The sequence below is a fragment of the Papio anubis genome, chromosome 15 (assembly GCF_008728515.1).
Source record: "Papio anubis isolate 15944 chromosome 15, Panubis1.0, whole genome shotgun sequence".
In the NCBI taxonomy this organism is placed as follows: domain Eukaryota; kingdom Metazoa; phylum Chordata; class Mammalia; order Primates; family Cercopithecidae; genus Papio; species Papio anubis.
Window position 1 is genome coordinate 86,574,020 of NC_044990.1, and position 21,895 is coordinate 86,595,914.

Below are 21,895 nucleotides of genomic sequence, written 5' to 3' on the forward strand. Positions count from 1 at the left end.
GTCACACTTGAAATATAACAAATGGATATTTTGACCCGGAATTCCAAGCTTGTGGATGTAGGAGGTAGTATGTCGACAATCAGTTCGACTTTATTTAAAAAAACAAAATGTGATATCTGTGTTTTTGAAGTTCAGTTTTGTTTATTTTTTGTTTATACTTCTACGGGGATTAGCTCATGACGATTACTTATTGATGAGTTAAGCATCCCCCCACCTCCTATTCTAACATTAATCACATATGCATTAAGGAAAAAACTACCAACGTGATAACCAAATTTTGTAAATACTTCATATTCACACTCTCTCTCTTTTTTTTTTTTTTTTGAGGCAGAGTCTCGCTCTGTGGCCCAGGCTGGAGTGAGCGGCGCCATCTTGGCTCCCTGCAAGCTCCGCCTCCCGGGTTCCCGCCATTCTCCTGCCTCAGCCTCCCGAGTAGCTGAGACTACAGGTGCATGTCAACACACCCAGCTAATGTGGTTTTTTTGTTTTTGTTTTTGTTTTTGTTTTTGTTTTTTTTTTGGTAGAAATGGAGTTTCACCGTGTTAGCCACGATAGTCTCAATCTCCTGACCTCGTGATCCGCCCGCCTCAGCCTCCCAAAATGCTGGGCTTACAGGCGTGAGCCACCGCGCCCGGCCCATATTCACACACTCTGAAGTTGGCTTGGGAACAATTTGACCTTCATTTTCAGGTAACCAGATTAGTGTGCTGTATTGTAGTACGATCTAGGACCAGGTATTTCTGAGAAGCGCCACTTACTAGAAAATTCCCGTGGATTATCTGGTTCTCCTCTGTTTCAAGCTTGGATACATAGTCATGTTTGCTTGAAAAGAAGCAAGGCCAACAGAGGAATCATTTATCTCTAGATTCCATCTGAAGCTCCGCCTGTTGGGGCTCCGGGCCTTGTGCCTCCTGGGCTGAGTTGCTAAGGCTATGAACAAAAGTGTCTTTTTATATTGCTGAACTGAATTGTTTCCGCAGCAATTACTTTAAAGGGAGGACAATTTCACTTCCAGTGAACTACAGGGACTAGATGATATGAGTCAGAAAATTGGATGTAAAATGCACACAATTTTATTTTCCCAACGACCACATGCTCCTCTAAAATTTTCTCCCTTGGAATCTTTATTGTCTAATTTGCTAAGCGTATATCATGGGTATTTTAACTAAGTTATAGCCTATTAACTGACAATAGAAGAGTTTATATTTTAAGAATTTGAAAGATTTTACACAGTTTCATATAGGTTTGTAATTCAGTTAAATCAGGTTTTCTCAGCCGTGGCAGTACTGACATTTTGGGTGGATAATTCTTTGCTTTGGTTGGGGGCAGGGGGCTGTCCTATGTGCTGTAGGATGTTTAGCAGCATCCCTGGCCTCTACCCACCAGATGTCAGCAACTCTTTCCCTCTGTCTCCAGTCAGAACAATCACAAATGTCTCCAGACACTGTTAGCTGACACTGGGGAGTAGCAAAGCAAAACTGTCCCTAGCCGAGAACTACTGAGTTAGAAAATGGTAGCAGTAAGTAGCAATGTATGTTTGCAGTGTTTGTGACTTCAGTTTGGAAATAAAGTCTTAAAGACCAAAAAAATTACATTTTGGAAAAATTGTGTTAAAGCCTTCACAGTGAAGGTGAGCTATAAAATGCATTGGCATTTACATTAAATGGATGTATTAAAATAGTCCTATGTCATAAATTTCCCAAGTCCCCACTATCTCTTTTCAAGCATGGATGACATAAAATCATGAGTTGCACATATGTTTCAAATTCACTTACTTTTGTGATTTAATTTTGCCATAAAATATTTACTTTTCCTTTTTATTCTTCGGGCTGTTGGATATTTGTATTTTATGCTGAACTCAACGGACTATAATAGAGCAGCTATTTGTGGAATCATGTGAAAATATTCATGGCATTTCATTTTAGAATCACACATCTTCGTATTCAGTGCTGCAATTTTATGCAATTCACTTATGAAATGAATCTGTTTTTCCTGTTTTTTAAAACTCATTTTCATTCAAGTACCTCAGCAGGAGGTCTTTAATAGCTGTAGTGTACTATTTTTCTGTTTGACTTTGCTTGTCTCTCTACAGAAGGCTAGTGACTAGTCATCTAATGCTACCTCCTCTTCTCTCTATTGTGTGGTATGTGAAGTCAGACTGACTTTTCTTAGATTTAAAATGGAGGATAGAATTATTCTCTTGATACAGTAACTCTAAATTTTTTTCATTCATAGGAGGACTATTTAAGACTCAAGGATATGAATGAAAGGAAGTAGCATGATTTGTTACAGGGTAATTTTTTATTAGGAAGTAAAACATTTGAAACAATAACATTTACATCACATAATTTGATATTTCTACTCCCAGATAAATAAACCTCAGGTAATTCAGAAGTAGTAAGGAATGTTTCCACAATTTCAAAAAGTATTTGCTATTGTAATACAACTTATTATGTGTAAAATATAAAAATTTTAGTTTGTTCTTTTGAATAACCACTTATTAAAATGGTAAGGAGATCTGGTATTAAAATAAAATATTTATTATACTGAAAATCCAGTTGAAAATGGTCACTTCTTTTTTTGGAAAGCATTGCTGACAGAATTGTAAATAACATAATGACAGTCTAAAATAGCCTTTGCAAGTGGAAACATAATCCATCTTTTTCCTATCTTTGCAAAGGTGACTTTCACCACTGTATTTAGACACAGACTAGCTAGGTACTGCAAAGGATTACATACATGTATGTATGTATGTATGTATGCATGCATGTATTTCTTTAGGGATGAAGTTTCACTCTTGTTGCCCAGTCTGGAGTGCAAAACTAAACAAAGCGCACACCCAAGAAAATAACGTGATTTTTAATTTCTCTGTAACTTAAAAGAATAGTAGTAACTTCATTCTTTGTGTATGGGTGTAAAGCTCACCAAACAAGTCTGTTCTAGGGCCAGGAGTCATGAGACACAGTGGGGAGGCTACTAACTTAGAAGCCCATGACCCAGGGAGGTATCAAACCACAGGAGGTTGGAGTGGGATGGTTTTGGGGAAGCACTGCTCGCCAGTGGAAACCGCTTACACCTGGGAGTAGGGGTAACCAGGAATTTTCAAATGTTTCTGTTTATTTTCAGCACATTTTAAAATACTACTAGTTTTCATGTACTACTCCAAGGGATTAGCAGACAGGAGCAAAACTAACCCGGTGCCCAGGGATGACAGCACATTCACTTACCTTATGTAAGCTCTTAAAGTACCCATAAGGCATCCCAAATACACTGTTCTCTTACTTGCCCTTCAGCGCTCAGCAGTTTTGGCAGAACTGTTTCCTGCCTTCACAATGCTCTCTCATTGACGCCCATGACAAAATTCATGAACGCCCCAGGCGACGTGGTCATTCCCAGCCTCCCGCCCCTGAGCTCCCAGCCCACAGCACCAACTCCAGGCTGGCCTCATGAGTTACTCAGCTGAACACTTGCAGATGCTGTTCTGTATCAGGTGAGCAATGATATTTGCTCACCCACTGAGCCCTGTGAAAAGGCTCCAAGCCCTTCATCTCATCAAGGGGCAGTGAACATGGACCAGTCCATGGAACAGTGCTCCCTGCCCCATCCCTGCACATGGCAGTCATTACCAATCCATTGGCACAACAGTCCTAGTTAATGCTTGGACTTAGTCCTCCCTCACACACTGCAGACATTACCAGTGAACACACTATTCCCAGTGAGTGCTTGGACTTAGTCCTCCCTCACACATGGCAGGCATTACCAATTATCACACTATTCCCAGTGAGTGCTTGAACTGAGTCCTCCCTCACACATGGCAGACATTACCAATTAGCACACTATTCCTAGTGAGTGCTTGGACTGAGTCCTCCCTCACACGTGACAGACATTACCAATTAACACACTATTCCCAGTGAGTGCTTGGACTGAGTCCTTCATCAAACAGCCCACAGAAAGCCATTGTGAATTTATTAAGTTAGGACTCTAGTTGAAAGCTTTATACCATCCTTATTCTGATTCTCTCTTTGTCACTGTGAAGTTGTGTCATCTTTGGCTAACTGCACCTGTTGATCTTGACTTTTCCATCTGTAAAATAAAAAGGGACTCATTTTTCAATTCTACCATTAACCTGACTGAAAGAAGGAAGGTGGAATATATAAAATCTGATTCTTTTTCCAATTTATTGTTCTGTCATGAAAAACATATGATATTAGTTTGCTTGTGAGAATTTGAACACTTCACTTGCTTATTATGACTTACATGTTAGCAGGTTACTTTATTATAGTTCTCCAGAAATATTTATAACAATTCTATTTACAAAAGAAACCGAGATTATTACCCAGAAATTATTTTTCAGTGATGACCAAGAATTCCGTAAGTTAAAGTCAACTAATGATACAATAAAATGTTTTTTTCTTAAAGAACACCTTTTCCCAGCATTTTTCTAAAAAGTTTCATGTCTTCGTAATTAACTATAGCTTCCAATTAAACCATTTTTAGCACTCGGTATTCACATGAGAACAATTCGACCCAAATTCGCTTAACATATGGAGCTGCGGCTGTTACAGAAAAATGAGCTGAAGAAAGCTGTGATGTTCTCCCAAGTCCCAGGTGTAGTCACTAAAACACCAAACTGAGGGTTTCAGTCAGCTTCCAGTGACACAGTACTAAAAGAACTACCATTGCTAGCAATTTGATTATGTAATAAACATTCTCTCTGGAAATGGCTAGATTTTTGGAGGACGGGGCAGAACCGTACTTATGAGGCATGAGGTCACAGTACTTACAACTACAGCCTCTGGAGACAGCTGTCTTGGTGAAGGCACTTGTGTGACCTTGTGTGACTTTGGGAGGTTATGGGACATCTTTGTACTTTGCTTCTGCCTGTGTGAAGAGGGGGTTGCCCCTAGGGCGCCATGTGCCTGTGTGGCTAACTTGGCTAATAGATAAACAATGCTTGGGATGCTGTCTGTTAACTAGTAATGGTCCGCTACATGTAAACCTTTGAGGTCAGAACTTTGAGACCAGCTTGAGCAATGTAGTGAGACTCTGTCTCTAACAAAATTAAAAAGAAAAATATTTAACTGGGTGTGGCATGTACACCTATAATCCAAGCTGCTAGGGAATCTGGGCCAGGAGGATCCCTTGAGCCCAGGGGTTCAAGGCTGCAGTGAGCTGTGATAACACTGCTGCACTCCAGCCTGGGCAGCAGAGCAAGACTCACTCTCTTAAAAAAAAAAAAAAAAAAGACTATTATAAAAGGGAAGAGAGAGATTGAACTGAACTCTGCTGAAACAAAAGATGGAGAGTTTCTTTGGTTAAGTTTTTTGTTTGTTTGTTTGTTTGTTTTTGAGTCAGAGTCTTGCTTTGTCCCCCAGGCTGGAGTGCAATGGCACGATATCGGCTCACTGCAACCTGAGATGGAGAGTTTCTAAGCACTAGAGTGAACCAGTGGACAGCTGTTGGGGACCTCATGGTCAACGTGATTAGGCCATCCATGTTTAATTGTAAGATAGGTCTGTACTGTCCCACAGAGACTGTGAGATCTGGCCCCCTCTTCCTTGATTATTACATTTCAAAGGGATGGCTTCCAGGTCTTTGAGAAAGACATTTCTGAGTTTTAAAGCTGGAAAAAAGCGTTCAAAGAGATTTACATACATTTTCAGGGTAGGCAAAAAGGTCAACATTCTGAGTGGTTTGATCTTTGGGTTCTTTTTCAGTCCCTGTTGGTGCAGAATAGTAATGGGTCCAGTCTAGGACTCGAACCCTGACAGGAGACTCATCCACCCTCCTCCTTTTCTCTTCTTTTTCCATGGGAGAGCTATCATCGGTGGTGGTCTGAGCTCTTTGGTACATTGGTGATGGGCTGGTTACACAATTTAAATTCAGCTTAGCAGAAAGGAGAGACTCTGTTTAGGCCTTAAAACTAAATAATATCCTCCATTTCTATTGGAACCAAGTATCAGGCACTTGAGTAATGAATGTTAAAGAGAAACTCTGATTTTCTGTTTTCCATTTTTCTTTATGTATCTCTTTTTTGGGAACCATGCAGAAAGAAGACCTGATCCTTAGAAAGAAATTCTCACACTCCTAGGTGCATGCATTTATTACTATTCAATACCTTTCGAACACTATAGTCACCATTTAATAAGAAACTAGATTGCAGTATAAACTGAACAGTAAACTGAAGGGGAAATGAGTTAAGGAATTGGCCACAGTGAGTTTAGCCTCTTCTCCCCAGAAGCCCAGCTGGGAGCGAGAGCAATTAGCCTCTTTCAAATATTCCTTCTAAGGACATCAGTGACTTTTGTTTGATACATTTCATCATGATTATCAGTCATTTTACTTCACCTACTGTTGACTAACTGCCACCCCTTCTCTATATTTTGGGGACTCACCCACATCTTCAAGTATAGGAATCTGAAAACCTTCTACATCCCTTTCTTTCTATAGTACCAGCATCCGATCAATTACCCAACGCTGATGACTTATTATTATAATTACGTGACACATAATATCCTGTCCTCCCCTTTTCATCTTCACTAGCACCAGCTTAAACTATGCCCGCCTTTTCTTTATTCTAAGTCATGGGTCAGCCTCCTAGATGGCTCCATGTCCCATTCTTTCATCAATATGTCTCACATTATCCACAGACCAATTCTCCTAATGTAAAAACAGCTTTACAAGATGTAGCCTAAGGGGAAACTTGGGGAGGGGGTAAAAGGTACATGGGATCTCTTCATATTATTTATTTATTTTTATTATACTTTAAGTTCTGGAGTATGTGTGCAGAACGTGCAGGTTTGTTACATAGGTATACACGTGCCATGGTGGTTTGCTGCACCCATCAACCCGTCATCTACATTAGGTATTTGTCCTAATGCTCTCCCTTCCCCAGCCTCCCGGCTACAGGCTCTGGTGTGTGATGTTCCCCTCCCTGTGTGCATGTTCTCATTGTTCAATTCCCATGTAAGAGTGAGAACATGAGGTGTTTGGTTTTCTGTTCCTGTGTTAGTTTGCTGAGAATGATGGTTTCCAGCTTCATCCGTGTCCCTGCAAAGGACATGAATTCTTAAAACTAAATGTGAATCAACAATTATCTAAAAATTAAAAAGTTTAACTGAAAAAAATGCAGCAACTCCCCTTTTCTTGTCAAATTCTAAAATATTTTCCTGAGTTTGCACATTCCTTTCTAAACCAGTCTTTTGCCTTTTGTCCAGCCTCACTTCCTAGTACACTTTGTCATCATACTTTTTATTTAGCCATATGGAACTACTTATAGATACCATAATCTTCCACTTTCTCTCACACTGTTGTCTTTGTAGATGATGTTCCCTTTGGCTTGAGTGTCCTCTGCAACCTGTTAATTGAAAAACTCCTTTTTGATCCACAAATCTCTTCTTAGTTGCTGCTTTCATAATGGGGCCTTTCTGGATGGCCTCAAGTTAACCAAAATGTTTCACATTTAAAACTGTACAGCAATTGGTATATACCCCTGCTTGGCCAAATGCTTATTATACACTAACTGGTCTTTGCATATCTCCCTACTTACTAGACTGTAGCCTCTGGTTCAAAAGGAGTTCACATGCGACCTACAGTCTAGTAAGTAGGGAGATATTAAAAAACCATTTAGTGTATAATAAGCATTTGCCCGAGCAGAGGTATATACTAATTGCTATACAATTTTAAAGGTGAAACTTTGAGGGGTCTATTTATCTCTATATTTCTAGTTGCTGAGATAAAACGGATCTCAATAAGTATTTGTTACATAAATGAATGAATCCTTTCTCTTGCTTTGATTGACAGATGCAATTTAAAATGTATTAATGTCCCCAGATGTCACTGAAATATTTATTTAAATATTTCTGATGCTTCTTGTCCACTCTGAAAATTATGTGAAAGTTTGGAAAAAATAAACAATCTTTTGTGCTTAAGATGAAAACTTATTGAAAATTAAAAGATTGGAAAAAATATTCTACAATCGGACCACATCTTTCATTCTAAACACCTAAGTCAAATAAATAAGTAATTAATTAAACCATTTTCATGACTATTTTACTGAAAAAGGTGAAAACCATATGCTTTTACAGTTTCCATCTTTCACTTAGCTGAAAAATTTTCATATGGAATAATGAGAAGTAAACCAATTGATTTGTAAGTTGTACCAGAGTTAGTGATCAAGGTATTGAGAATTAAATACAAAGAGTGGTTATGCAAATTACCTTAAAGCATGGTAAGGTATTTAACAGTATTAAGGAACTTAAGAATTTAAGATTTTCACTGTGGATGAAAAAGGGTGTGGCCCCTGAATGCAGATATTCAGTTAGTGGCTAAGATATAACACTACAGGAGATGGGCATGGCATGTGGACCAAAGCCATGAAGACCATCACCCAACTCCCTTTGTTGCAATGGCTTCTGTGAGACCTCATCTATGAGGAAAGGCTGACTACCGGGCAGCCCAGGCGTCTCATCCACTTGGTAGGCGTATTTTCATGAAAGTTTGAATTTCGCCATTGTCTGTATGCTGGACTATGATGACCTCTGGGTGGACTAATAATCACATGAATGAGCCTACAAAAATGAAAACCACGCCTGGAATTGGTGATTATGCCAGCTTAACGCCACCCTTACGTCACCCTTTCTGCATGTTCAAGAAAGCTTGATTTCTTATCACAAAACTTTTCACAACTGATGAGCAGATAACTAATATGAGGTTTCTACTGAGCAACTAAAATAATGAAAGTGAAATTGAGCAACTTAAATTAAATCAATTTTTCCCATCACTTTTGCTCATTACCATATTGTCCACATACCAGGACATTTGATTACAGTTGTTTTCTTCTTTTTCTTCTTAACTTGGACATTTAGAATGAATTATATCATGCATTAAATTGATATTTTACAACCGAATACTTTGGCTTTTAGAACACATAATTTAATTCAAATTAATTTATATACAATAATGGCTTTATTTAAACTAATGAAACCCTTACGTATGCTTTGAATATAATTTAAAGCTAAACATAATATAGCTTAATTGTGTCAGGTTATTACAGTAAGTCATTAAAATGAATATAAATGTAGCACATATTTTTTAAACATTATAACTAATTCCTTACAGGATATATCTGAGTGAGAAATAATTTGCTGTATTCCCTATTTATGTAAGAGTAATTTCTTATAAACTATTAAAATTATTGGTGGATGTTATTTGCAAGAATGAATTAACTTCTTTTGAGGACAGTGGCATACATACATCTTTGAAAGATGCCTGATTGACAAAACTTCATGAAATAATGTTTGATGGAAGAAATTATTTATTAATGTACATGCTATATGTATAATACACACACACACACACACGTGCACACACACATTCCTGCACCATTAGTTCAACGAAGCATGGTGGGTGGATGGTGCTGAGTGTTGGATAATTAGAATAGCTGGTGATCTGAAAAATTAAAGCAGATTGTCATCAGCTGAGCTACATATTTTTATTTGCATGCTAGTTAAAAGAAAAACTAGTTAAAATGTCTCGTAAAATAACCTGAAAGGTGATTTGGGAGCTGATATTCTGAGATAGATTAAGGATTTATTAAAATAGTGAAAAAGTTAAAATTGCTATTCAATGTTGCAAAAGATGAAAAATGACTATTGGATAATTGTAAAATAGGCATAATATTGATCCTTTCATGTGTCTGTAGCTTTTTAAAAACTCTTTAATGTGTCTAAGTCAGTTTCCTCATCTTTAAAATGGGATAATCAAGCTTCAACACCAAAGACAGGCCTCACTTTCAGGGAATCCCCCCAGTTGGCAGAGAAAATCTCTCCATCCTATGTTCTGTATCTTAGATTTCTATTATTGCACTTAATATTATTAATATTATGCCCACTAAACACACACACACACCCCAAACCCCCACCACCGCACACACACATAGGCACACACTGAATTTAAGTGTTTTCAAGGTAAGTGTATTTATTGCATTAAACAAGGAGACTAAACGTATTTTTGATATCATTCAGTCTCTGAATTATCAGTATTGGTTCCTTAGGAAAATTACGTATATTAAGTGAAATCCTTAACACAAATGTATCAAATGATGCTTGACACAATTTAGTGCTCCGTAAATTTAGTGTTTCTATTTTAGTTTCCAAATGGTACAAAATAACCAGATCCCAGCTTCACAAGATTTCAGGCCACGCAAAATTCTCCAAGCCAGACTCAGATAGAAGCATTATGGGCATGAAAAGTGAAATGCAAAAATGTGAGAAGGAGGAGAAGGAGAGCTTCAGACTCCACAGGAGTTTATGGATGTGTCAGTCCATAAGGTAGTGCTTGGCCCAGAGAAAGTGTTAAATTCATTTCACGAATATCACCAGCATCATCATTGCCTGCATCATCTTCACCGTCGTCTGGTCTATAACCACCATCAACCTACCAATAGATACCTATGAAAGATACAGAAAAGTAAACACCCTTTATCACCATGGAGAACTGAGCTGTCAACTCAGTGACAGAATCTGGGAAGAATTAATTTTAATTATAGGGTCTGTGGTGGAGGCTGGAGAAAAACTTAGAAGACATGTTGGCTTCTATTCAGGAAGCAGACAACATCTGAGAAAAGATAGGAAGATGTTTTCCGTTATTTGCAACATTTTATTTGTGACTCAGGCACCTGACAAGGAGATAATTAAGTATTTTTCAGGCCCAGCGATAAAGTCAGAGATACTGTAAATCTTTAAAAGTAATGCACAAAATTTAGAGCCCAACTGGCAGTGTTACGGTACCCTCTGAGGGATGTAGGGCCCCCAGATAAACAACATCTGCAAGGTGCAGAGAGGCAAAATCTTGGTAACAGGGGTGGCTGTGAATCTCTGTTTGCTTGTGCTCCAATCTATTCCCTGTGCCAGTGGGTGTGGAGGGCTGTGTGGGTTGTGAGGCAAGAAGACACTGTGAGAGAAAATAATGGCCTGTTGCATATTGGACCTGGGAATCAGACTGAGGGCTTTGCACAGCAGATGTGAGAAGACTCAACCATGATTAGGCAGAACATCAGGGCCAAAACTAATTTTTTATCCTAACATATGTCAAACATTATGCCTTGTTCAAGGCTGAGTTACGAAATCTCCTGCACACACAGACACACACGGCAAATGGGATCTAGAAAGAAGTACTACAATGTAAGTGCAGACAACATAGAAGACTAAATTTATGATGAATATATGAATGTTCTGACTTTTGCTCCAGAGATGACAAACTTTTATACACGAGTCAAAGGATATTGTCGATGACTGAATGATAATTGGCACTGCAGGAAATGATGGCAAGCTGGAGTCCACCTACTCTATTTTAAAGTGAAACTGGAAACCAGTCCCACTGCTTGTTGCTGGGTGGGTAAATGATCCTGGTACCAGCTGATCAAATTTTTTAAGTAACGCTGAATCTCTAAATTTTTATGGGTGCCATTCCAATGTTTGTAGCATTGTGTGTGCCAAACCAAACATGTCTGTGGGCCCTACGTGCCCCAGGGGAGCCAATATGTTACCTCCGTGGTGCACTGGATGAGAATGCATTAAATACTGAGGTCTGAAAATGTTAGAAACACAAAGGCTTAATGACCATAAATGTAGTATTTTACACTGGCGCTTTGTCAGATCTACTAACACTGTTTAACACAGTTGGGGCTAGAGTTGGCTCAAAGTGATCAGGTTATATGAAATCTTCCAGGTGTAAGCCAGAAGGAGGCAAAATACAAATAAGCAAACAAACAAGTAACAACACTATATATTTAAGAAATTAGGACACAATCAAGTTTATTTTGGAAATGCAAATTTAGCTCGTCACCAGGACATCATAAGTGATAAAAAATAAACTTTTTGACAGCAAAAAAAAAAGGTAGTAAAATTCCATATTCATTCTGTTTTTTGAATATTAAGTAGGAACGATGCTTTTAAGGATACAATCATAAAAATGAAAAGAAAATCCATGAAATGCAAGAAAATATTTGCAAATGATATGTCAGATAAAAACCCAGAATGTATAAGGAATCTTACAATTCAACGACATAATGAAAAATAACCCAATAAAAACATGGCCAAAGAATTTGAGTAGGTATTTCTCCAAAGAAGATATACAAGTGGTGAATAAGTACTTGAAAAGACATTTAATTAAATTAGTCATCAAATAAATGCAAATCCAAACCACAATGAGATACCACTTCGTACCCACTGGGATGGATGAAATTAAAAAAACAGGCCACAAAAAGTGTTAGAAGAAAGGGGCAAAATTGAAACCCTCATATATTGCTGGTGGGAATGTAGAATTCAGCCACTTTGGTAAACAGTTTTGTGGTTTCTCAAAAAGTTAAACAATACGTTACTATACGACCCCGAAATTCTACTTCTAGGTATATACCCAAGAAAATTGAAAATCTTTGTTTATGCAAAACGTGTACACAAACGTTCATAGCAGCAATATTCATCATAGCAGTATTCGTAAACCCAAATGTTCATCAATAAATGAATGAATAAATAAAATATGGTATATACATACAATGCAATATTTTTCTACCATAAAAAGAAATAAAAGTGCTGATACCTGCTATAACATGGATGAACTTTGAAAAAAAATTATACCAAGTGAAAGAAGCCAGACAATAAAAGGTTACTTATTGCACGATTCCATTTACATGAATCTGGATGTAAAATATTCAGAATAGGTAAATTCATAGAGATAAGAATGGGATTGGTGATTCCTGGGGGTTAGAGGGGAGAGGAATGGGGAGTGACTGCTAAGGGGATAGAGTTCGTTTTTGGGGTGATGGCAATGTTCTAGAGTTAGATCGTGGTAATTTTCACACAACTATGAATGTACTAAAACCAACACAACTGTACACTGTAAAACAATGTATTTTATATATGTAAATCATATCTCAAAAACAAGTTACAAAATAAAGTAGGAACAGAAAGATTCTTCTGAAATGGTACAGATTCCCAGTAGGTTTTCATCTTCTTCTCTTACCAAGCCCCCACTAAAATGATAGAAGAAGGAAAACAACACAGATAAGGTGTTACAGATGTGGCCCACACTTATGATAGCCATGATGTTTTTAAATGAGAAGATCATCTCCTAATGTCACGCACTCCCCAACACTGCAAACCCTGGAGGTTGTGGCAGCAGTGGCCCACGTTCTCACGTGGATGCTGTAACGGGGGCTTGGTGGGCTGCGTGGCAGCCATGCGGTCAGGTGGAAGACTGTGCTCTCCAGTTGCACTGCAGTCCCCTTCAATTCCTAGGCTGGTCACTCGGTCCATGCCACTCATTAGCTTTACTTGCTTTGTCACATATATTTATAACTTCTGGCATGAAAGCGCAATCCTAGAATGAAGGGGAAGCATGTCTGACAAGAGTAAGCAGCAATTTCTGGAAGTCTGGATGTGGTTGGAGGAGACGTACCTAGTGAAGTGGAGACGAGGAAGCTGCAGTCCAGAGCAGCAGCTCTCAAAATTGTTCATTCTTTAAAAACAAGCACACAAAAATCACCTGTTAAAAGATCACTTGGAGGCACCACCCCCCAGAGATTCTGATTTAGTTAGGTCCAGGGTAGGGTCAGAGAATGTGGATTTCTGTAGGCCCCATCCATGAGGCAGATGCCTGGACCCGCAGACCACACATGGACAAATGCAGGTGTAGAGTACGCAGGAGGTGGTCATGGCAGAGGAGGGAGACGGCCGCAGAACCCCAGTAGAACACGGGGCCTCAAAAGCAGCATTTACAAAAGTGTGCTGGAGAGAGGCTTGGAGCAGAAGATAGGAGGAGTGAATGTTGGGAAGTTGTTTTTAGATTAGCTAACACAATCCCCCTACATCTCCCAGCACCGAAGTGTCCACCCACCAGGCAAAAAATTGCATAGGTCTTTCCTCTAGAACTTTGATCCGGACCAAGATGCTCACATGACAGCCCTCCAACTTCCTTTCCTGCTTCCTGAATCGTTACCCTAAAACAAGGCTGCTAGTTGACAAGACTTGACCATACAAACAGAGCTTACAGGCAGCTTTTATTTTTTTCATCTCAAACATAACTGAACCATTGAGACCTCCTTATGTTTAGTGATATCCTCGTGATGTAAGAGATACAAAGATTAACAACTAGAACAACTGATCACAGAAGCATCCAAAGATAGATGAAACCCAAAGGGTAAAACAGTGTCTACTGAGATAGTCAAGACAACAGTTCATCCATAAAATAAGAACAAGACACTTTAAAAAAAAAGGAAGCAAAAAGTACACTCAGACAATTAAAACTATGATTTAAGAAATTTTAGATTATTTAATCACTGGTAGGAATTTAAAATCAAGGAAATAGCCTAGAAAGTGGAACAAGAATCAATGGGAATGAAAAATATGAGTGAAAACAAGAGATCTGCAAGATTATTCCAAGAAATTAAAATTCAACTATTTCTAACTAATAAAAATTATTGAAAGAAAGAAGGAGAAAGTAGATGGGGAAATGGTCAAAAATCTAACAAAATTATTTTCCTAGAGTCAATGGCCGGGAGTCTATAGATGAAGTAACTGAACAAATCTCCAAAGAAATGATTGAGAACAGATGCGTGGTAAGAATGCCATTGTAATAATTGAGAACAGCAAATTTAAAGAGAAGTTCCTAAAATTTCTGGAATAATAATCACCACAAAAGGATAAGAATCAGAAAGGCATCAGACCCTCCAGAAATAACAAGAAGAACTGCAAGTCAGAGGATTTATGTCTATAAAATTTTAAGTCATACAATTTTTAACTTAGAATTTTGTTGCAGCAAGACTTTCAGTGAAGTAAAAAATAAATAAAAAAATTTGGATTACAAGGAATCAGAAAATTTATTTCTACCTCTCTTTGTGTTATGGTGTGCTCTATGAAAATAAAGGATAGTTCCAAAAAAATGGAATCAATAATTGACTTCAAGCATGGGTGAAACATCTTAGAGTAGCAATGAAGGAACATAAAACAAAAACAGATGGGGGAGCAGACACAGAGAATTCAGAAAGTAGTGGGGGCACAGAACACTCCAGCAGAAAGTTAGAGTGAAAAAGGGCAGTATGAGATGTGAGATTTTTGACACTGTATTTGGAATATCTAATAAACTGTAAAGGCAAATGATACCAGGGAGAAAAAGTAACCAAGCTTGAAAGATATCATAGTTATAGTAACAAACATTGTTCTGAAGAAACAGACAATTGTATACACAGTAACCAAAGATGAAAACTCTCTTCATAGATAGATGATGATAGATAGATAGACAGATGAAAAATAGACAAACAGATGATAGATGTAGATAGATAGGTAGGTGAATAGATAGATAGATAGATAGATAGATAGATAGATAGATAGATAGACAGACAGATAGATAAAATAGACAGATGACAGATAAATAGACAAACGGACAAACAGGTGATAGATAGGTAGACAAACTGATGATTGATAAATAGATAAATAGACAAACATGATAGATGACAGATAGATGATAGATAAATAGGTGATATAGATAGATAGATAGATAGATAGATAGATAGATAGATAGATAGATAGGCAGATAGATAGAAAAATAGATTTCTTAAATAATATTCAGATCTGCAATTCCACAACTTAGGATTTTTTTCTGTAGAGACATAATTTCCAACTTTGTAATGCCATTCAATTTATTGAGCTAAGTATTGAATTGTAGATTGTCAGCAGTAAAGGATGTTTGAAGGAAGAGGTTATCGTATAGAAAGTGAATTGACCTTTCTTTTAGAGACCTTGTGTTTCTTTAGTTTTATATTTCTCATCTTTCCAGATAATGAGAACTTTTGTCCATAACATTTTTGATTTTTATGACATCACCAGATTTTTTTCACTGCCTCTTCTCAGAAGATCAGTTAGCCAATTTAACAATGTGAAAACCCAACTTCTAGTTGAAAGGTATTTATACAGCTTCAGTCATATAATAAAAGGTCATGGTTTAAAATGTTGGTTACTACCAGTTTGGTCAGTTCAATAGAGCAATGGTAGAACTGACTTTAAAACTATCCTGTTGTTAAATTGCTTAGCACTGTGATAAGCAGTAACCTCATTGTATTACTGATTTCTCATATCTAAATTTTACTTAATGTCATGTTTTCTTAGCCGTAGAAAAGATTAGATCAGTTGAGCTTTATGTTTAGGATGCATTCATACCACATTTGTGTGGACACCATCAAAGAAGAAGAATTATAATAATTCAAAGATATTTAAATACACATTCAAATGGCTAAGGAGTTGAGTTTTCAGTAGTCAGAAAACCTGAGATAAAATTTGCCTACTTGGTAGTCATTTGTTTATACTTGTAAAAAAATATTGGAAATATAAAGTGACATGCGTTAGAGCCAGAAAGAAGGTCTGGCCAAGAATATACTGATGCAATTTTAATAAAGTAATTTTTTAGAATTTCTTCTGTTTCTTTTCCAACTAGAGTTACACCCCCCCCACCCCACCCCACACACACGTTTTCATGTTTAGGAGCCTTGTGAGGTCACACTATGCATATTGTTCTATAATTTTAGGTAAATTCAGCAGTGACAAACACCCCAACACAATAAAAACAAGGCCCCATAACACCTGCCTCATCCTAGAATCTTGGTGGGTATACAGTAACCTCTGCTATATAATGAAAGATTAAGTTTGACTCCATAAAAATTTACAACCTGACTATAGAAAGTACATGAGACAAAGTAAACAGACAGGTGAGGTTTCTGTATCTAACATATGGCCAATCAGAAAAGGTAAACAACCTTTCCACTAAAAAACGCTGAAAATGTGCTGGATAATAATTTCAAACATCGTCTTCAATGCACGACTGAAAAAATAAGTAAATAAGGAAAGTTCTTAATTATCAAAACTGGGCAAGAACAGAAATCCAGAAGTAAAAGCCAGCACCGATCCTGCCAGCTGCCCAAGAGCCAGCAGAAAGGAGGGGCAGAGCCTCTGGTGTTGGCAGGAGGACAGACAAATGAGGGGTTCCACAGCAGCAGGACCCCAGAGGGCCACGTGCTCAGGAAGAGTGGGTGTGGAGATGTCCACAACTGAACACCTACTCACGAAGGGTCCTGACTTGCCTTGGGAAAAGCTCACCCCAGACATTTCCCCCTGACTGCATCTGCAACTACAGGTTGCTCCTCCTGTTGCAGTGGGGCCTGGATCCATACCACCTGTGTGCTTTTATATTCGTTTTCCTGAGGAGCATACACTGAGCTCATTTTATGGAGGTTGATTTGGCAAAAGCAATTACAATGAGAAATGTATCTTTGAGCCAGGAATTCCACTTCTAGATTTATCTATTCACATAGGTGCACACACAAGACAGTATCTTCAATGATGTTTTTAAAAGTGAAAAACAAAAGAAACAACTATATGTCCACCAATAAGGGTATAGGATAAAAACAGTAATAAATAATAAGTCTGTAATAAAAAACAACTATAATCAAAATAAAATATGAACGTTTTTTAACATCTTTGAATAGATCAAGATAAATGATGGAAGTCACTGTGTTCCTTGTTCTCCATTCTGATTTCTGTTACCTGAGAAAGAAGCACTAAAAATTACACTCCATTTAGGAAGATAATTCTGGAAAAAACATGTCTGTAGCCTAAAAAAGTGGAAGTGAGGAATAAAACAGTACAAATAAGTAGAAGGTTGAGGGCAGAAATCAACAAAATTCGACACTTTTTATAAGTGTAGCTGGTATGACTCTCAGTCCACAAACTCAAGTCAGCAAGGTGTATATATTTATAAAACTTGGGTATCCAAAAGTTTTGACCCTGAGCAGAAAATAGAAAATTCAACTTAGTTTATTTTGAGGCCATGAAGGGTGTAAAGGTCCATATTGAACATCAGGCAGTGTGAAGCCGTTCTCCTCAGACCGCCCAAACTATGGTGACCACGCTTCTTCCAGGCCCACGTGTGCCCGTGCCGTGCTAGCCTGCTGGGTGACACTGGGGACCTGCATTCTTGCCTCTGCAGGTGCACAGCTGGAATTGCCAGTGGGAGTCTTGCTACCTGAAGGAGCTTGCAGAATCACCTCAAGTCCCGTAGCTCAATCAAGGAGGTCTAGAAGCAGCAGAGCCACTCAGCCAAGAGACCCTGCTCTCAGGGCCTGCTCTCACCTCCCGCCTCCCCTTTTGGATATTCTGGGATTTACCCCCATCCCTTTCCTGGCTCCCAGGACTTTTCTCCTGCACAGACCCTTCAGAAAACCCAGGGTAGTCTCTTCAGGGGATGTAGGCTTTTACAAAGGACAAGGAGAGACAGACTGCTTTCATCCCAGCCAAAAACCCCAGAGGAGTGGGGGTGGAGGGGGGATTTCTAAAAGAATTACAAATCCTGGCTACTTGCTTGAAATGAGGAGAAGGAGAAAATTCCGGGAAGTACAGAAACAATGCACTATTTCAATAATGTATCTTGGCCACATAAAGAAAGGGGATTTAAGCATGTCCAATTTAAACCACAATGAAAATGCTTAGGGCAAGAAAGCATTAGAGAAAACAGAGGCTTGTTGTCTAGTTGAAAATCAAATTTTAAATAAAACCGTAACATCAAATTCAAAGAGAAAGGCAAACAAGGCTTTGGACACTATGAAAGCAAACTAACATAGACGGTTTAAAACCTGCAGCTTAGCACTGTTGCTTCTCTGAATACAAAGGTGCCTAGTCCACAATCTCTGTTCTGAAGGTTCTGACACAGAAGACACAACATCCAAGAAAGGAGCGCAGGGGTTCTCCACTCTGCTTATTCATCCCCGGGGGAAGTTGTCCTCGAAGCAGCTAGAGAGTCCTCGCTCTCACAGTGAGGCCATTTGCCCAAACAGATCAAATTCCCCAAGATGCCACTGCAAATAGACATCATTCCCTTCAGAATCCTGGCTAGATAGAGAGCAGGTGGTAGTGGTTATCATCTTCTAAATCAAGTTCATTTTCAAGTACAGCAATTGTGTTTTTCCCTACGTTGTAAAGTGTTAACCGGAATATATAAGATGATTTTTTTTCACATTTCTCCATCCTGATTAACATTTGCTAGTAAACAAACACACAAAACGTATAAATGCATTACTGGGAGATAATGAGTGAAAATGTCTCCTAGAGTTTTGTTGTGATAAGAAACAGAAACCTGAGTTGGCTGTTGGAGATGGAAAAAGCTAAAGTAGAGATGTGTGGTTTTATGTTTGTTTTATTTTTGCCACTTTGGGGGAATTGATGTGTAAGCGAACGGGCATGATACCATAAAAGAGGAAATGATGAAGCAAAAGAGGGAGGCAAGAATTGCTAGCCCCATCTTTGAGAATAGGAGAGGGAGTAATTCCCAGTGGGTTCCTGGAGTAGTTGGCCTTAGCCAGGATCATGTTGGTTCATGTAGGAACCAGAGGATGCAGAAGATGAACACTGATGCTGGTCATTGCGGAGGGCATCATGGACTCCAAGAAGTCTTCTAGTTGTTTCTGTTTGTGAATGACAAGCAAGAGCATCAGATGCCTCTCAGCACTTCCATAGATGCCATTGCTTCTCCTGTGTGAGTTACCTCTGAGAAACTCCTTTCTCCTGCATCTTTAACCTCTTTCTCTCTATTGACTTCTTCTCTTCCATTTAATGACATTTTTTAGTTTGCCCAATCTTAAACAAAAACAACAATTCTCCAAATTTTCTCCACTTTTGCTACTGTCATTCAACAAATTCTTACTAAACAGCTGCTGTTTGCCAGATCCTGAGCTGATGCGAGGAATCAGAGACAAATACGAGGAGGTTCTGTTCCGTGGGGTCACTAACCAACTGGTAGGCGTGGCCTCTCTTTCTCCTTTCATAGAGAGGAGTCCGAGAAGAGTTGTTTATAATTTCTGTCTCCATTTACTCACTTCTCATTCTATCTTCTGTTTATTGCAATTTGTTTCCTGCCTCAGGAATTCACTGAGATTCTTCTAGGGTCCAGTGATCTAAATGACAAATCCATCCCTGAGTCATTTTCATGCCATATTGAATGTTGTGCGCACTCTCTACAGGAACCCTCAATGATTTCCACCTCCCAACATTCATATCCTTCTGTAATCTGCTCCCTTAACTGCAGAACCTGTGACTTGCTTCTAACCAATAGAAGATGGCAATGGTGATGGGATGTCTCGCCCATAGTTATGTTAAAATGTGTAAGGCTCCATTTGGCAGACTGGGGTGAGAGACTCTCTCTCTTTTTTTTTTTTGCCATTACTTTTAAAAACCGCAATTCCTTTTACACCAACCCAATGTATACCATGACCTGAATGAGCTTGGAAGTGAATCTTCCCTAGTCAAGCGTCCACATGAGAACATAGCCCAGCCAACACCTTGGTTGCAGCATCCTGAGATCCTGGGCAGAAGGCCCAGATAGGTGATACACAGACTCCTGGCCCATGGAAACTGTGAGAGAATCGATAGATGTAGTTTTAAGCTTCTCAGTGTGTGATAATTTGTTTTGCAGAATCAGAACATTACTGCATTGTACGAGTTAAGGAACATTTGTAACAGTTTACCATTTTCTCCCTCTAGAAAATTTCTTCATCCTTTTTTATCTGTATCATGTCTTCCCGATTTTATTGTTTATTCTGCAAAAATTTATTCCTACTCTGGTATGTGAGCTAATCTCTTCCCAGCTCATGTTCCCCTCGATGCTAATATTCCTCAGGGCTGCTCTCTCTGCACATGGTGGTGACTTCTGGATTTGCATCTCTAACTCCAATTTCTTAAAAGTCAAAGACACATATTTGTGATTTTTTAATGAACCCAACAACTCATCCTGGACATACCTAAACCCTGATATGCCTCCTGTGCAACCTAACTAGAAATTAGACATCACTTAGTTTGTCCCCCAGGCCAAATTTCCATAAGCAACCCTCTAGATCACTCCCTCTCTCTAACGTGCCTCATCCAAAAATTCTGATTAGCCGTGAGTTAGTTGATTTTAAGGTGCAAGTGTCTCCATATCTTTCCCTCCTCCCTATCTCTACTGATACTATCTTGGTGTGGAAAGTCATTCTTTCCTGGACTATTTCAACAGCACCATAATGGGTCACAATATTCTAGACTTGATCCCATTCAATGGTCAGCCCAGTATTTCTTGAGCATTTACCATGTAATGCGGTCAGAGCTGAGAGTAGTTACGGAGTGCAAGACACATCTGATGACACCCTTATGGAGCTCACTTCTCTACCATCCAAAGATGCTTATTGCTCATCAGGGAACTATAGTCTCACCTCTAAGCAGTGCTACCCAAGGTGCTGGTCTACAAAGAGATGAGGAGCTTGAGTCAGGTTGTAAAGTAATGCATTACTATCTTCTACAACAAAGTGTATTTTTTAGAAATCAGCTGAGCTAAATGAAGTGCACTTCGTGAAGTAGTTGATTGACATTCTGGAGCAAGGTTCTTAACGTGTCTGAGGCCAGAACAGATGACTTGCAGACTGGAAGAGGATTCAGAGATAGCACTTGGGTAGGAAGGGTTCAGTACATCCCTCACTGTTGTTAAAATAACTCTGTAAGAATGAATCATTTTTTAATGCCTTTCTCTATAAATGAACTCAATAGCTTTCTTTCACTTACTAGATAATCTACAAAGTCCTATTATTAGCACAGAAAAGACCTTAATGAAATAGCCCTTGCCTCCCTCTCTATTCCTAACTTTATACATTTTATTATGCTTCTAGCATAAGAAGCAATTTGTATTTTTCTTACTTTGACATTTTCTCTCCATTACGTTGTAAATTATTTCTTCTATATAAAAAGTCTTTCGCTTTCTTATCTCTTTGCTAAATGCTACTTCATTCTTCAAGATTCAGGCCTGATGCCAGCATTTCTATGAATTA

The 21,895-nt window shown here is 38.6% G+C and overlaps 1 long non-coding RNA gene across 1 annotated transcript in view; it reads left to right on the forward strand.

The window, feature by feature from the left end:
- The first annotated feature begins 541 nt into the window (after positions 1-541).
- LOC108582973 overlaps positions 542-21,895 on the forward strand; it is a 63,012-nt gene continuing 41,658 nt past the window's right edge. The window contains exon 1 of the long non-coding RNA XR_001897104.3: positions 542-690. This is a non-coding gene — a long non-coding RNA (uncharacterized LOC108582973). The remainder of the gene's footprint in view (positions 691-21,895) is intronic.